At 44.1% G+C, this 18,281-nt stretch overlaps 1 protein-coding gene across 2 annotated transcripts in view; it reads right to left on the bottom strand.

Annotated features, from left to right (window-relative positions):
* The window catches only part of schip1 (schwannomin interacting protein 1), a 221,671-nt gene that overhangs the window by 142,649 nt on the left and 60,741 nt on the right, over nucleotides 1-18,281 (bottom strand). The gene's annotated exons all lie outside the window — the stretch shown is intronic.

The following is an 18,281-nucleotide window of genomic DNA, read 5'->3' as shown; positions in this document are numbered from 1 at the left end:
AATTACAAGGGAGCAACAAAGTTTAAGTGGAGCAGTTGTTCCTGATGAGCGAGGAGGGTCACATCAGGGCGCTGAGCAGCGAGCAGCGACATCACCGTGTCTTTACAGGTGCACGTCTGTGTTGACAGTGGAAGCTGCAGCAATGTCCCACTTTGATTCTATTTTGGTTTTTTGTTTGATTGCCCTATTATTGCATTATGAAGATGGAAGCATGAAATAATATATTGCATCTCTTGGCCTATAAAAGGACTCCCACTTAGACATATATTAAATCTAGGAGAAGCACCACCACTACCACTGCAGTGGTTATTTGGGGTTTCGATCTTAAGGTGTTTAATATTCGTGATATATATATTCATGATATATATATATATATATGTATATACTAGGGCTGTGAAACGATTAACATTTTTAATCGGGTTAATCACAGGTTTTTGTGGATTAATCATGATTAATCACATATTACCGATATTCTCGGTATATTTTGTGAGAACATAGAGATTTATGAGAAAAGACGAATATATGCATTTATACATTCTTCTATACAATGGTGCTGCAACTCAGCAGTTATTTAGCAGTTTTCTTCCATATGGAACATTAATACATCTTCATCCTAAACAGAATGTTTAACCCTCCTGTTACCTTTCGGGTCAATTTGACCCCATTCAATGTTTAATGTCGGTGTTCTTTGGGGTCAATTTGACCCCAGGCTGTTTTTCACTAACCCTAAGAAATATCAACTTTTTTATTTATTTAAAGGGCTATTTAGGTAGTCAACAAACAAACATAAAGTACCTCACACTTAAACTTGGGAAGCAATATTAATTCTAATAATTTTCTGGAGGTTTTAATTACTGGGGTCAAATTGACCCCGAGGGTAAAATATGTTCGTAAATGTGAAGGTAACAGGAGGGTTAAACAGAAACATTTTCTCTTGTTTGTCAACCATTAACTCCACCATGATACAATCTAAAGGCCTCTAGTCTTCCTCTAGCAGCTGCTGAGGCAAACTGACTGTGTGGGTTTTCTTCATGAACTGGGCCGTGATGAAAGGGACGGCAGGGACACCGCTGCAAAGCTGAAACCTCACCGGCCCGGACAGGTGGACAGATTGACAAGTGACTTTTTTTGCTCGGTCCCGATGCGCGCGCACGGAGCTCTGTGGCGCGCGAGACGGAGATCGATAAGTGTTAACGCAACGCGAAGAGACAGAAATGACATGCTGCTGTGGAGATACGATCAACAACAGACGTTTAGTTTAATAAAAGAACAAAGACGTGCTATAGAGAACATGTCAGGGGGCGGGCCAATCTTTTTAATGTCATGCGATCTACCGACACTACGCCGCGATCGACTGGCAGGTCGCGATCGACGTGTTGAGACCCTGATCTACAGGAAGTAAAAGTCTGAACAAGGTTTCCGGAGGTGAACCTGCGGAAGGATCATTACCGATGAACAGACCGTCTGCATGAGAGCGGACAGAGTTCAGATTGAAGTGGTGGATTGGAAGCTCATTTTGCAAGTGACTTTTTTTTCGTCCCGACGACCAACAACAGATGGATTGGAAGCTCATTCTGCGCATGCGTTAAATGCGTTAAAAAAAAACAACTAGTTAAACCTGTAATTGAATTAACTGAGTTAACGCGTTATTTTTCACAGCACTAGTATATACACTACCGTTCAAAAGTTTGGGATCACTTAGAAATGACTTTATTTTTCAAAGAAAAGCACTGTTTTTTCAATAAAGATAACATTAAATTAATCAGAAATACACACTATACATTGTTAATGTGGTAAATGACTATTCTAGGTGGAAACGTCTGGTTTCTAATAAAATATCTCCATAGGTGTATAGAGGCCCATTTCCATCAACTATCACTCCAGTGTTCTAATGGTACATTGTGTTTGCTAATCGCCTTAGAAGACTAATGTCTGATTAGAAAACCCGTGCAATTATGTTAGCACAGCTGAAAACAGTTATTCTGGTGATATAAACTATACAACTGGCCTTCCTTTGAGCTTGAAGTTTGTAGAACAAAATTAATATTTCAAATATTAATCATGATTTTTAACCTTGTCAATGTCTTGACTATATTTTATATTCATTTGATAAATAAAAGTGTGATTTTTCATGGAAGACACGAAATTGTCTGGGTGATCCCAAACTTTTGAACGGTAGTGTATATATATATATTCATGATATACATATATGTATATATATTCATGATATATATATATATATTCATGATATACATATATATATATATTCATGATATATATATATATTCATGATATATATATATATATGTGCTGCATCCTTGGGTCACAGAAAAAGTACCCTTTAAAATGTAAATGAACACGTATACATGTGTCTAATTGAATCACAGTGTTATTGCATCGAAACACACACACACACACACACACATACACACACATCTTAATGAATATAAAAAGTCTATCTTGTTGTTCCCTGTGGCAGGCAATGTTGTTTTTCTCATTACTCTCCCTCCCTGAAGGAGCAAGCAGCTCGTTAGACAGAATCAAGGACTTTGACTAGTGATCAATGATTGCATCAAGAAGATGTTTTTCAATCACTCTCTGTTTGTCTCCTCCTCTCCATTTCTCTCTGCTCAAAGGAGGATCTGGGAAAGTGTAACTGTGCCCCCCCCCCCCCCCCCTTCTTCTGCCTTGAGAGTCAATGTCACCTGAGCCTTTCCAAATCCGCCTTAAGGCTATCCTGGTGGACAGAAAGCTGCCTGTCTCTTATACAGCCCATCACTCTTGCAAAGAAAAGTAAAAAGAAGCCATTTGGGAATTTTGAGGGAGGCAAAGGCAGAGGGGGGTGAAACGAAAGTGCAAAAGTACGACAAATAAAAATCAGAAGAATGAAGTTAAAACACACTAAAATGACATAGTGCCTGTATTGAGTGAATAAAGATGTGGGAAGTGAACGGTGATGGAGAGATGAGCCGAGGACAAACACGGGGGGATGATGGTGTAGGTTCTGGGTAATGGAGTTGCTGGAAGAATGAATGAGCCGATCCTTTCACTCCCCTTAGAGTTACTGATGAGCCTGCCACGGGCTGGCCAGACACACTATTAGTCCAGCTCGGAAACAAGCACACACACATTTACACAAACACAGCATCTCCATTTATTTACTGGTCTCTCTATCAGCAGCTGGACATAAATGATCCCCTCCACTCATAGATCATGTTATTGTGTACCCATAAAACAAGTAAGCAAAACATTGTCAGTGTGTGACGTGTCAAGCTAGCGATTGCGGGAAATATGATTATAGTTACTTAGTAACACACGATAAACAGACATATTTCAAACACATTTGAGCAAAACATGTCAAAAAATAGCATGTTGCATATATAATGATATTACATTATAATGATATTATAGCGTCTTGTACTTTCATAAGCCTTAATAATTATCTTTTGGCGTGTTGTGTTGATGTATGTATTTTTGAAGGTAAAACACAAAGATAAAAAACTAATGGGAATGTTTGTTAAGTTGTGATGCAATCATAAAAATGGGAACATGTCAAATATCTTTTGATTTGGGTCAGATTTGGTCCACATGACTCCCACAACAGAGTATGGAGAGTTCATCAAACCTCAGTGAATGCACCTTTTTCCTCCCGGTCTCATATGTTTTCCAATATTATATTAAAGTATGTTATACTACTTTAAGTTTGGTTTTTTACATGCATTCAAGCCTTTACCCTGCACTTCACGAATGCCACTTTGAGTATAGCATCTTTACTGGATCTATATTTTCTTTACCTTCGTATTACTTGTTCTATTATAGATGATGTGTGTGTATATGTGTGATATTGTGTGTGCTTGCGAAACAGAACTCCTAACACTGATATCCTGAGTGCATTATGAACCACTTAAATGAAAGACTGTACTGACTGGGATGTCTTCAGGACTGCTACCAACAGCCTGGATGAGTACACAGAGGCTGTAACTTCCTACATCAGCTTCTGTGAGGACAGCTGTATTCCATCCAGCTCCAGGGTGAGTTATAACAACGACAAACCCTGGTTCTGTGAACAGGCAGACTCAGGAAGCTAAGACTGCAGAAGGACCAGGCATTCAGGAGTGGGGACAAATACAGGTTTAGCAAGGCGGTGAGAGATGCTAAACGTCTGTACTCTGAGAAACTGCAACAGCAGCTCTCAGCAAACGACTCTGCTTCTGTCTGGGAAGGGCTCAGGCAGATCACCAACTACAAGCCCAAATCACCCCACTCCATGAACAATGTGCTTCTGGCAGACGAGCTAAATGAGTTCTACTGCCGCTTTGAAAGACAATGGAGCAGTCCTGAGACCATCCCCACAGCCCCATCAACAAGCCACAGACCATCAGCCCACCCTCCCCAGCCCATCAGGGCTCACACCTCTGGAGCACCTCCATCAACTCAGCGGCGACCCTCGTCATCCTGGAAGAGGCGTCAACAGGCTGTTCAAAAAGCAGAACCCCCGCAGCAGCGGGCCGGACTCCGTCTCCCCTCCACCCTGAAGCACTGTGCTGACCAGCTGTCTCCGGTGTTCACCGACATCTTCAACACCTCCCTGGAGACATGCCACGTTCCAGCCTGCTTCAAGGCCTCCACCATCATCCCGTCCCAAAAACCCAAGATCACAGGACTCAATGACTACAGGCCCGTCGCCTGACCTCTGTGGTCACAGAGTCATTTGAACGCTGGTCCTGTCACACCTCAAGACCATCACCGACCCACTCCTGGACCCCTGCAGTTCGCCTACAGAGCCAACAGGTCTGTAGGCGATGCAGTCAACATAACCCTTCACTACATCCTCCAGCATCTGGACTCCCGAGGAACCTCGCCAGGATCCTGTTTGTGGACTTCAGCTCTGCTTTCAACACAATCATCCCGTCCCTGCTGCAGGACAAGCTCTCCCAGCTGCAGTGCCGTTGACTCCACCTGCAGGTGGATCACAGACTTCCTGACCGACAGGAAGCAGCACGTGAGGCTGGGAAACACGTCTCAGGCTCCCGGACCACCACGGGTTCCCCAAGGCTGTGTTCTCTCCCTCTGCTGTTCTCCTACACCTGGCCAACAGCTGCACCTCCAGTCACCAGTCCGTCAAGCTCCTAAAGTTCATGGATGACACCACCCTCATTGGACTCATCTCTGGTGGGGCGAGACCGCCTACAGGTGGGAGACTGACCACCTGGTGACCTGGTGCAGCCAGAACAACCTGGAGCTCAACGCTCTAAAGACAGTGGAGATGGTTGTGGATTTCAGGAGGAATGCAGCCCCACCGCCCTCTCATCCTGTGTGACTCCCCGTCGACGCTGCAGGTCCCCCTAGCTTCTAGGCTGGTCTCCCGCTTCCTGCGACCATCATCTCCCAGGACCTCAAGTGGGAGCTGAACATCCGCTCCATCACCAAGAAGGCCCAGCAGAGGATGTTCTTCCTGAGGCAGCTGAGGAAATTCAACCTGCCAGGGAGAATGATGGTACAATTCTACTCGGCCATCGTTGAGTCCATCATCTGCTCCTCCATCACCGTCTGGCACCCTGCAGCCACAGCCAAAGACAAGCGCAGGCTGCAGAGCATCATCCGCTCGGCCGAGAGGGTTATCGGTTGCAATCTGCCTTCCCTCCAGGTCCTGTTCACTTCCAGGTCACTGAAGCGGGCCGGAAAGATTGTCGCTGACCCCTCCCACCCTGGACACTCCCTGTTCGAGTCCCTCCCCTCGGGGAGGAGGCTGCGGTCCATCATGACCAAGACCACCCGCCACACCAAAAGCTTTTTCCCGAGGGCGGTCGGGCTCATCAATGGACCCCGGGACTGACTGACTGTCACCCCCAGGACTACCACCTCTTCTTCCACCTTCCTCTCTCCTCCTTCTTCCCGCTCCTTCCTCTTCCTCCTCCTCACTCCTCCTCCCTCCTCCTTCTTCTTCCCTCCTCCACACTCGTCACTTTAACATGCACTTTAACTAAAACACACCATGAAGCACACCCAAACACTTCACATTATTTGTTGTCTTTCTGTCGTGTTGATTGTTGTTTGTTTGTCATGTCCAAATGTTGCACCTTCCACCAAAAAAAATTCCTCGTTTGTTTGTGAAAACATTCCTGGCAATAAAACTGTTTCTGATTCTGATTCTGATTCTGAAAGTGTAACTGTGCCCCCCCCCCCCCCCCTTCTTCTGCCTTGAGAGTCAATGTCACCTGAGCCTTTCCAAATCCGCCTTAAGGCTATCCTGGTGGACAGAAAGCTGCCTGCACTCAAAGAAATGACTCATTGGATGAACTCAATTAAATTGTTGGCAGGTTTTCCATCCAATAATTATATGCAACTCCAACTCAAATTTAGCACATCAGTGCAATAAAATGTAATTAAGTTAGTCCAACTCATTTGTATCAAATACATCTAAAATAAAATAACGATGTTCATTAAATTAAATACATTTGTGTTTGTCCAACTCAAAATATAAACTAACTAACAAAATATGCAAAATCCACACAGAAAGAACGCCCCGACTGGGAATTGAACCCACGGACCTTTGGCTTTGAGGCAGAGGTGCTAGCCACTACACCACCATACAGCCCTGAAAGTGTCTTCACCTTGTAAACAACTGATTTTCAGCTGGCGCATGCGCAAAGGGTAGTCCTCAATGAAACACATTTATTTTGAGTTGATATGCACACCATCTAACCTAAATAAATCTAATAAATGAAAGAATTCATACATTTTGTGTTCCACCCATTAAATATAAATATCTATTTTTGTAATTGATTTATTTAAATGTATCAAACAATATTTAAATGTGTCACCTCGAAGAAGGGCTTGAATCGTTTTTGTGAGTGTAACCTAAATAAATCTAATAAATGAAAGTATTCATACATTTTGTGTTACACCCATTCAAAATAAATATCTTCGTTTTGTAATTGATTTATTTAAATATATCAAACAAGATTTAAATGTGTCACCTCTAAGAAGGGCTTGAATAGTTTTTTTGAGTGTGTCTCTTATACAGCCCATCACTCTTGCAAAGAAAAAAGAAGCCATTTGGGAATTTTGAGGGAGGCAAAGGCAGAGGGGGGTGAAACGAAAGTGCAAAAGTACGACAAATAAAAATCAGAAGAATGAAGTTAAAACACACTAAAATGACATAGTGCCTGTATTGAGTGAATAAAGACGTGGGTAGTGAGCGGTGATGGAGAGATGAGCCGAGGACAAACACGGGGGGATGATAGTGTAGGTTCTGGGTAATGGAGTTGCTGGAAGAATGAATGAGCCGATCCTTTCACTCCCCTTAGAGTTACTGATGAGCCTGCCACGGGCTGGCCAGACACACTATTAGTCCACCTCGGAAACAAGCACACACACATTTACACAAACACAGCATCTCCATTTATTTACTGGTCTCTCTATCAGCAGCTGGACATAAATGATCCCCTCCACTCATAGATCATGTTATTGTGTACCCATAAAACAAGTAAGCAAAACATTGTCAGTGTGTGACGTGTCAAGCTAGCGATTGCGGGAAATATGATTATAGTTACTTAGTAACACACGATAAACAGACATATTTCAAACACATTTGAGCAAAACATGTCAAAAAGGCATGTTGCATAGCATATTGCATATATAATGATATTACATTATAATGATATTATAGCTTCTTGTACTTTCATAAGCCTTAATAATTATCTTTTGGCGTGTTGTGTTGATGTATGTATTTTTGAAGGTAAAACACTAAGATAAAAAACTAATGGGAATGTTTGTTAAGTTGTGATGCAACTATAAAAATGGGAACATGTCAAATATCTTTTGATTTGGGTCAGATTTGGTCCACATGACTCCCACAACAGAGTATGGAGAGTTCATCAAACCTCAGTGAATGCACCTTTTTCCTCCCGGTCTCATATGTTTTCCAATATTATATAAAAGTATGTTATACTACTTTAAGTTTTTTTTTTTTACATGCATTCAAGCCTTTACCCTGCACTTCATGAATGTCACTTTGAGGATAGAATCTTTACTGGATCTATATTTTCTTTACCTTCGTATTACTTGTTCTATTATAGATGATGTGTGTGTATATGTGTGATATTGTGTGTGCTTGCGAAACAGAACTCCTAACACTGATATCCTGAGTGCATTATGAACCACTTAAATAAAACCCTGACTCCAGCAGGACATTTACAACTATCTTAATACACGGTATTGATTTCACAATCTATAGCAGTATGCATTTTGAAATGATTGTGTAGCAAACTGAAGGCTGCATGTGGCCCTTTTCTTCAGAAAAAAACTCGGCCCTATCTTGTGTAGGAATGCCAACAAAAGTACCAGAACATAAACCACAGGTTTGCATAATTTAGTGGCAGAGTTGTCACAAAAATCTATAGTCATTTGGGGCTTTGGCAGTGCCAAGCAGGCTTGTATTGATTGGTGTGTGTGCGTGCAAATATGTGTGTTGGTGGATTTATGGTAGAATCAGGTAGAGCAGAGAGAAGGAGACAGGGAGGAAGAGAGAGAGAGAGAGAGAGAGAGAGAGAGAGGGGCTGGTGATGAGACCTTGAACCCACAGTACAACAACAGAGCACCTCGAGCTACTGACTGAGTGTCATCCATCCCTCCTCTATGCCTCCACCTTTTTCCTCTTCCAACAATCTATTCTCCGTCACTCCATTTACTGACACTAATATGAAAGCTAAAAAAAAAGACAGGCACGCGAAAGCACAGAATTAAGGGAGATGGAAAAAAAAGAAAATAAAGGGATGATTCGATTACACTGTGACAAATGTGCCGGCCTCCTTCGTGGAGAGGAGGGCAGCAACAGGGAGAGACGTGATGGAGCACCGCGGACCGAGAGCTGTTTGGGAGGTCTTCGAGGTTCGGGAGCCTGCAGGGTTCTGGAGGAGACCCCAGCAGCCTCCTGGCGTTGCCTTTGCCCTGAGACCGCAGGAGGACACCCAGCTGGCCCCTGAATATCCTCACACCCAAGACAATATTCATTTGCCTGACATACACATATACATTAAATCAAAATTGTTTTATTATTTTGCACTGATGGCCATACACGTGGACATTAATAAAAGGCTTGATAGGCGTGTCGATGTTGAACAGGCCGGTCCTGACCAGAACCTGAGCTCTTGTCTCCAGTCCACATATAAAGAGCTGTGAGGACGAACCATGGCGGGTCACCTTTGTCTTTGTCCAGCTGAGCTTGATATGCTGAGCATGGACGATACGCACATTAACTGCTGCCCTCTCTGCCTTCTATTTGCCTTTTACGCTGCCTCACTTCTGATATGATCTTAGGGCTTTTATACTGCTTATTGTTTTTTTATTGTTTTTTTAAGCCTCGTCGTTGTTTTTATCATTTTTATCGTTTTAAAATTGTGTGCGTTGTGTCACTGCTGTCTTATTTTCTTGTCAATATAATGCTTTAAAACCTGGGCACACATCACATTTTCTATAACGACAATCACTTTAAGGACTAAAAGGACCATAAAGAATGAGTTCAACGACAAAGAATAGTTGTCTGGTGCTGCAATGAGAAGTTTGATTCATTAAAGGCTTTAATGTTGTTAAAGAGACACAAGGGAAATGTTTTTGTTTTAAAAATCTGTGCAGATAATCAATGTGTTGACCTTCTTTACACATTGTATTTTGAACAAATCAATTTGGATCAGGTTCCCTGAAAATGATGTGCAGACACTTTGCACATCTACCACCGATCCCTTCTGCGTTGACGTCATGCAACTCACTTTGAGCACTTCAGCCATGCAAAGTGGACGAGTCCCCCAGCGGATGAACAGCTCGCCACGGAAGGTTAAAACGCTCATTCGACAAGATTCAAATGGCAGTGTTATTGCATGAGGCAGAAAGGGGGGGGGGGGGCTCTGAGAGGCTAGATCCCCCCAGCTGCCGGGGACAAAGAGCAGGGGACAGATAAACACCCAGCACTTTGCCGAGAGACAGAAAGTGATTCGATTCAGAGTCGGCAGGGGAGTAAAGGAGGCGGCGAATGGGAAAGCGGGGTTCTTCTTCGTTGGCGGTGAGAACACGGAGGTGAAAGAACAAGCCTGTGGGCTCTGAGGAAATTAAACTGGACCAACGCCAGCCAGCTGGCCGGCCGGCCACAGAAGCAGAAAGAGAGAGAAACGGCCTGCCTGGGAAATGACCTTCATCTCTCCTGTACATGGGGCGTAAATCTGTCCCTTGCACCTCCAACTGATCGAGACACACATTCTAAAACTCACACACATGATTTAAATAGCTCTCCTGCTCCTCTAAATGCCCCTTAACTCATCCCCGGGGACAGAGTGCCAGACACAGAGAGTAGCCGAATCCGCACAGCTAAAGAGATGATAAAACACAAAGTCATAATCTTGTTTCCTCATCGTCGCCCTTATATTTTCAACTCAGTTGCTCTGGAAGGTCACCATCTTCTCCTTCGCTCCAAAACAACACACACACACACACACACGTGATATATTGTCACGTTTGTTTAGTCGCGTGTATACTTCTCATTTCGTCTTGTTTGTCTTGCGTTCCCTTCGACGTGCTCTAATTCTAAGTTGGTCTTCCTCTTCAATACTTGATGAGTTCCCTGATGTGGAGTGCTGATTCTGGGTCGTCACTCTTTATCGTCTCGCGGCGCGGCAGAACATTGGCCAGCTGTGTTTGTTTTCCAGCTGAACTCAATTATCTCCAGAAGACACGGAGAGTCGCATGGAACACCAAGGCACACCTACTGCATGCCGTCCGGGTTAATGCGCAGATGGTTTGTAGACAAACAACATGTGTACAAATCACCTTCCTAAAATAAGTAATTTTGTGACAAAATGTTGTTGTTGTTGCCTCCTCATGATATTTGCCACTTCTGGTAAAATCGCCGACATCCTCAGTTGAACACATCATGTGATTCTACCCCTGTAGTATAATTGTAACACCCTGTTCTGTTTCTCCTGTGTTCCGTGTCTCCTATGTCTCCTCTGTGTCTTCTCTGTCTTAATTGTTTAATTCCCTGCACCTGCCCTCAGCCACTCTTGTCTCGTTACTGCCTGATGTCGTACACCTGTTTACCCCCCCTATAGATTGTGTCAGTCTTTCCCTTGACAGTCTTTCCTGTCCGTATTCCTGATTCTGCCTGTTGACCCTGCCTGCCCTGAACCTGGATTCTCTGCCTGCCCCTTTTGGACCTTGTTGTTTTTTTTGTAAACTGTTTTCCCTCATTAAAGAGCGCCTTTTTGTTATTCATATTGCGTCCAGCCTGTCTCTCTGCGCCTGAGCCGCACCCTGTCACAAGAATCTGACATAATATATCGCAATATCATATCATCAATATGTGGTCAAGGAGGATGAGGAGAGCCTCAAAGTTCCCCTTCTAAAGAGGAAGAGCATGGAGGACAGTGAGAGCTCTCAGGTTAAGAAAGGAACGGCGGGCAGGAGGAAGGCAGGAAGAAGGGGATCAGAGTCCACGTCCAGAACAGAGGAGCATTCTGATTCTGATGCTGACTAAACACGTGAGGGATGTGAAGGTGGAGGATCACTTCCCACGCGTTCTACATCTCTGCCTGTTTCTTCGTGGCCAAGAAGGACAGAGGAGGTTTCATACCACGGGAGATCTACAGGCTGAGGAAGATACCGTACTGAGAGTGAGGATGACGAAGCCTTTGTGTAGACTGGAAGAGACTGGAGCCAGCACATGAACAAAAAGTACAATCATGAGCTGGAGGAAAACAAAAAGAGCAGCCAAACTATCTGGTAGCTCCCAAAAGGTGTTTGTTCTCTTGTTCACTGCGAGAGGAACTTAGTTTCTAAGAGCATGAGCATCATGGACCATTTCATGCTAGAATGCTGCTGCAATGATGTTTTATGTTGTGTGTTAAAAGTGATTTTGTTTCTCTTGTGCAAATCATAAAATAAAGGTTTTCTAAAAATCAAAAAATCTCTCTCTCTCTCTGGCTGGCTTGGAGACAGCCTCTATGAGTCAAGCATCCCTGGGGTCCTTTGGCTCAGCCAGCCTGCCTGAGCCATCTTTGCCATCACATTCACATCCTCATCTCTCTCTTCTGCCATGGGGACAGAGCACTTGACTTGTGTGTGTGTGCTAAAACTGAGGACAGGTGCTGTTATCTGTAGCCATTCCTGACCAGACACTGTCATCTGGGCATATGTGTGTGTGTGTATTTGCCCATGTGCCTTAGGATTCCGTGTCCAGACACTAGCAATGTCGTCCGTCAGTGACCCTGCAATCGAAGCTGGCTGGCACTTTTTCTTTCTCTACGCACACACAGAGTCCTTCTTTCTGCTGCGAGGGCTCGGCTGATGACTGTCGGCGTCAGAGACACAGAACAGGGACGCTGCATATGGAGATATGAGCAGGGAGAAAACCGAATGATAGTCACATAAGCCAATTCGGAGGCACGGAGAAAAGACGGCGTACAAAAGATACATGAATAATTGACGAGCTAATGTACATTTCTGTTGGTTTCCTGTGTGAGCTTAATGGATACATGGCGGTCTGTAGGAGACCAGCGGAGCTGCCAGGGCTCAACACATATGCACACATACATATGGAGGCCCATGGTTGTCCAGGCAACAGAGTAAGCATCTGTATGGTTTCAGTCCAGAGCAGAAACTGGTCCACCATGGAGAAATATAATGATGTGCCTGTGTGTGTGTGTGTGTGTGTAAATGTGTTTGTCATATTAATTCCAAAACGTGGAGAGGTTGTGTGAATAAAACATGGAGTCATTTGACAAAACAATGTCTGTCAACCACGCTTTTATTAAAGGCTCAAGATTTTAGCTTAATCCTCTGTAGCAGGAATGAATGCTGGTGACGGAGGCTTGTCTATTCACAAATAACAACACACGTCAGACCCAAACGTGTCCTTAGCGATCAGGAGAGAACAATGGGCCCCACCAGAGCATCCCTTTGAGCGTCACTGTGAAGGCATGCCCACCCTGACGTTATGCACGTACATCCGTTTTTTTCTCCGTGTAGTTTCCGTTCCCAGTCCCCCCCGGTGGGCCGTAATCTGAGCTGTAAAGCCAGCCGTTAACGTGCCAGAACAAACACACACGGTAAGCAGCTCCTTTTACAACACTGCTCAATATTACCTGTCTTCCACAGGCAGCGGAGCAGAACATCACTGTACAAACGACTGGGGGGGGGGGGGGGGATATATGCAAAGAGCTGAGGGGAAATGTGTTCAACTATAAAGTCTCTTTTATTAGGCATTCTGGTCCAATGGAGGGATCGCCATTGTTGCTCAATAAGATTGTAAAGGCAGCTGCTAGAAAAGTAAAAAAAGCGTCGTAAAAGAAACGCAGACTAAGGAAGACGTGTTCCTCGGGGGCTTTTTTCAGTTGAAGTGATATAATCTAATTTGAAACTTTTAAAGTGTAACAACAACAACAGAAAAAGACCACAGAATGTGTCGCGGGCCGAATTAAAGGTGAAATTTACATTTGGTGAAGTCGGCCGTTAGTCACATGACTCGTTAGTCACATGACTCGTTAGCCACTTGTTCGTGATGTTAGTCGTTAGTCAATGAAATGAATGCCAACCACACTCCTTCTACCTAACTAAGTGGTTTTGTTGTACAAATGAAGTAAAGATGTGTTTGTTCAAAGCGTAGTGTACACCTCTCTACACTGCACACTTGGTGTAACACGTGGTCGAACTAGAGAATAGTAAGGAGACTTCAAGTGGCCGATAACGACGCCATGAGAATATTGTTGGAGACACCGAGGTGGAGTAATGAGATGTCTGTGGCTGCAGGAGTCAATACATTCAAAGCGGTTTTAAGAAATCTTATGTACAAATTTATCTGCCGTGTTGATGGCTCCGAAAACGAGATCATCATGTTTTTATCAAATATAAAGTTCAGCACTACACGCCACAAGTCCCAGCTGTGGAGACACTGGAACCGCTGTTTAATTATAAAGCACATGGAGTTCTTTGTTTTTAGTTTTTTACTTGTGATTTTGTGTATGTATTTTATTCTATTTTAATGTGTTGTACAATCTGGACCTTGAGTCTGTAATACAAGTTTGATTGATTGATTGATTGTTCCCTAAAACGGACTTCCTGTTCAGACACCATGCATGTAGCATATTGATACGCCGTTAGGGCCACATCCCAAATGGACACGAGAGGGGTACGTACACCTTGGTGTGAGAATGTGTTGCCCTGACCGATTAAAGCCAAGGTATTTTAAAACCAGGTTAATAATGCAGACTTTCTGGTTGAACTGTGTAGTCGCCAAGCCCGGCGCAAGATATCGAGTTATTTTCCCACAAGCTCAGTCCAAAGCCACAGAACATATGTTTTCACTGGTTGTGTTGCACCCTTTGCGACCATCGAATGGATTCTATCATGTAAAATTGTTGACGTGAGCCTATAAAGGTGTGATGGGTCATCAGGACTCGATGGCTGCCTCTGGACACGTGCTCCTTTTCCTGTAACTGTAAAACCCACACACAGACGAGCAATCAACAGACACATAGAACCCGGATCACACACTCCTCACAAGAACTCTCTCTCTCTCACACACACACACACACACACAGATGAGCAATCAAACAAACACATATAACCTGTAACACACACTCCTCACAAGAACTCTCTCTCTCTCTCACATGCACACACACACACACACACACACACACACACACAGACGAACAATAAAACAAACACATAGAACCTGTATCACACACTCCTCACAAGAACTCCCTCTATCTCTCTCGCACTCTCACTCTCTCTCTCTCACACACACACACACACACAGTGTCCATTAGTGTTTCAGGCTTAATGAAGTAGAAAGCAAGAAGAAAGAGAGAGCCTGCAGACCTGATTAATGAGTGAGAAAGAGCGAGCTAGAAGAGAGACTAAAGGAGAGAAAAGGGAGTTGAAAATAGAGAGAGAGAGAGACAAGTAATGTGTGATTCGAGGTGATGTCAGAAGGGAAGGGAAGAGAACCAGCGAGGGGGAGCTTGTGCTTGATTTTTAATTGATTCGTGTGAAGCTACGATGGGAAAAGCTCTTTCTTGGTCTTGATTCCTTCAAACTCTTGACTGAATGGTCCCTCACACCTCTTCTCAACGCTACTCTCTCCTTCCCTGGAAACCTTTTGGAGAATCGGTGTGTCTATGAGCGTAGCCTAACACTCTGTAGGCCTGGCTTACCTCCCCTCAGCTCAGCAGGAAATGATTAAAGCGACGGTCCAGCTAACTGCTGGCCGTCCTCGGCCCTGTGGGCCCCGGGTGGGGCACACACACACACACATAAACACACACTCACTCACACGCCCCAATAAAATCAACCTATGCAGGGCCACGCAGTGCACGACTAAAGCTTGGCTACGCTCTGAAAAGCAGCAGCGGGAAGGGCCCGGCAGGTTGGCGAGGCAGGCAGCGTGGGGGTGTGTATGAACACACCGTTCACCGGGAGAAACAAGGCCATAGAAGCAATTAATCTGCCCATAAACAAGCCATTCCGCCTGTCCAACACACCCACAACACACACAGGCATGACAGTGGGAGCCGGGGAGGAGGGAGGGGCTGAGCATCTCGTTCCTCCCGGCTCCATTTCTCATTATCTCCGTCTGGATTTATCTGAGTAGTTCAGAGAAACGGAATCAAAGACTCACTTTCTTTCTTTTTTTAAATCTCAAAAAGTGTTTTTTAATCGACAAAAAAAAGAAGAAGAAAAAAGAATGGAGTTGAGGATTGAGATTCATCACGTCGTATTTAAGATATGTCCGAAAGTCTTTACAATTGACCGAGTTGTGTGATGACAAAAGTCTTCACATATATAATAAAAACTAATAATAATTGTGGTTATTTTTCACGACTTTCAACAATTGAATTTGAGTTTAGTTCCATCAACAAGCAATAATATACGGCGACATTAAATGCAAAGTGCCAGGCATTTCACGATCTCAGGCCTATATAGCCGGGGACCACTTTCATCTGCAGAATGTAAATACATACGAGGAGGATGACAAGAGAATGACTTTGACTTTGTTTCTTCTGCTTGGTAACCCCTGCTGGCCAGAGGGTCCTGAGCACGCTGCTTACTGCACTTCTTTCATAACACATATGTACTATAATTTCTTTAATAATCCCAAGACATTTACCCTCCTCGCAGATGATTATTACCCCAGAGTAGAAGACTATAAAAGTATCCGTCAGAGTATCTGAAACACACAAACACATTTTTCCGCTGCACAGTATGAAAACAAAGGAGCTTTATCAGCATTGATAGCACTGTTATATTTAGGAATGTAAATCTCTCCTTTCCCCTCTCCATTTATTCCACCGTTGTCGGAACACTAAACACATCTGATACAATATGTGGAAAGCAACTGGGCAGTTTGTGTGCATCTATTTGCAAAATCTCGAGTGCATTTATTGCCGCAGGCGGCACAGATGATGAGAGATGATGAGTTGCATGCCTCCACCCGACCGAGTAATAATGAGAGTGCTGTGATTACCTGAGCTAATAATAGTAGGCTGCTCAGAGCTTTAACAGTGGGATCGTCTCTGCGCTATCCGACCTTACGGCGACACTATAACAACATTCATCACAACATACACAAACTAAAGGGAACGCACTACACACACGTTCAATCCATGCTTTAGCTTCGGCGGACAGGGAAGGGAGGAAGTGATGGAGGACATATGGAAATCAGAGAGGCAGACATACAAAGACATTCAGGCATTAAGGACTCAAAACTTGTTTTCCTCCACCACAGGTCAACTTTAGAGTGGGAGCCAACGCTGCTCTACAGCTCTACTTTCCAAACATCCAATTATCCATTCCTTCTCCTCAGCTTTCCCTCAGAAATTCACGGACTTTGTTCACTTTCCTTATGACTCTCTGTCCCCTCTCCCCATTATTTTAGATAACCGTGAAGTCCGTGACTGTTTTTTAACCCTGACTTTCTACAATTGTCAGACGGTGTTATTCCGCCCTTGAGGGTATAAGACAACACGAGCGCAGGTAATGCACAATCGTGCATACACTATAATGACAAGTTATCTCCGCCAAAAAATATTGTCAATTCTTTTGTAAACCATCTGCTTACTCTCAATGAGGCTCTGAGGAATGGCAACGTAAACCACAAACACATATTCCCTCCCCAGCACGGGTCCCTTCATTTTATAGTGTCGCCCCGTCTCTTCTTCTAGCGATTGTTCATCACCCAGAGCTAATCTAGTGGAAAATGAAGACGATCTTTGAATATTCTCGAGGCGCTCGGGGAGAGTTGTCTGCTCTCAGAGCCCCATTTCACCTGCCGCGATATCGACTCCATGCTGAGCTATTGCACGACTTGACTTAGCTCTCCAGATCGCAGAGGGAGAGTAAAGTTGAAATTAGTTCCGGAGATATATGTGTGTGTGTGGGGGGGTGCATAGACACACTCACACAGGAGTACACACACATAAACATCTCCTCTTCTCTCGATACTTATGGATGAATTTTCATCTCTCCATCACACATTATTAACTCTGCTTCCTCCTCAGAGTCCTTGTGACTTCACGTATCGTAGGGTCCATTGGACCTGGCTGGGTCTGATGCCATGGCCCCGCCCACTCCTCCCACTCCTCCTCCGATGTGAGGTCCTGGGACAGGGATGTTTTGTGTACAGATTGTTTAGCCCTCTGAGGCTAATTTATAATTTGTGATGTTGGGCTATACAAAATAAACTGAATTGAATTGAATTATACACACAGGTCAACTTAGTGTATTCGTCGGGGACTTGAGGAATAATTCAAGTTTAGCACACCCGTCTTTCCTGCAGGACGAGAATTAAAGCAGCGAGTTTGAAAGCATCAACTTTAGGTCATAAGCACACGTCGGAGACAAGCTGGAGTCTATCCTGCTGACTAGATGACTCTTAGGGAAAGATGCAATAAATAAATCAGTCCATTCAACACCCTCATGCAAACACGGCGCATTAATATAGAACGAGCTTGTGTAAACGTGAAGCCAGAGTTAGGAATGAATCTAGATATGTAACAGTTTAGCTCCACGCCTTCCTTTTTGTAATAGTTGTTTTCATCCTGTCACACCATCTCGTCAGTCCAACTCCCCTCACCTGCCTCTGATCACCTCGTTAGTCCCTCATTCCCTTCACCTGGTCCTCACTCCCTTCTCACCTGCAGCCCATCCCCTCATTAGTCCCTCACTATTTAGCTCCCTCACTTCCACTTGTCCTCTGCCAGATTGTCTTGTGTTTTCGTGCCAAGTTCTCCAGC

This window comes from Pseudoliparis swirei, chromosome 20, assembly GCF_029220125.1.
Source record: "Pseudoliparis swirei isolate HS2019 ecotype Mariana Trench chromosome 20, NWPU_hadal_v1, whole genome shotgun sequence".
NCBI lineage: Eukaryota > Metazoa > Chordata > Actinopteri > Perciformes > Liparidae > Pseudoliparis > Pseudoliparis swirei.
Note: the sequence above shows the minus strand (reverse complement) of the source record. Positions and strands in the feature narration are given on the sequence as shown.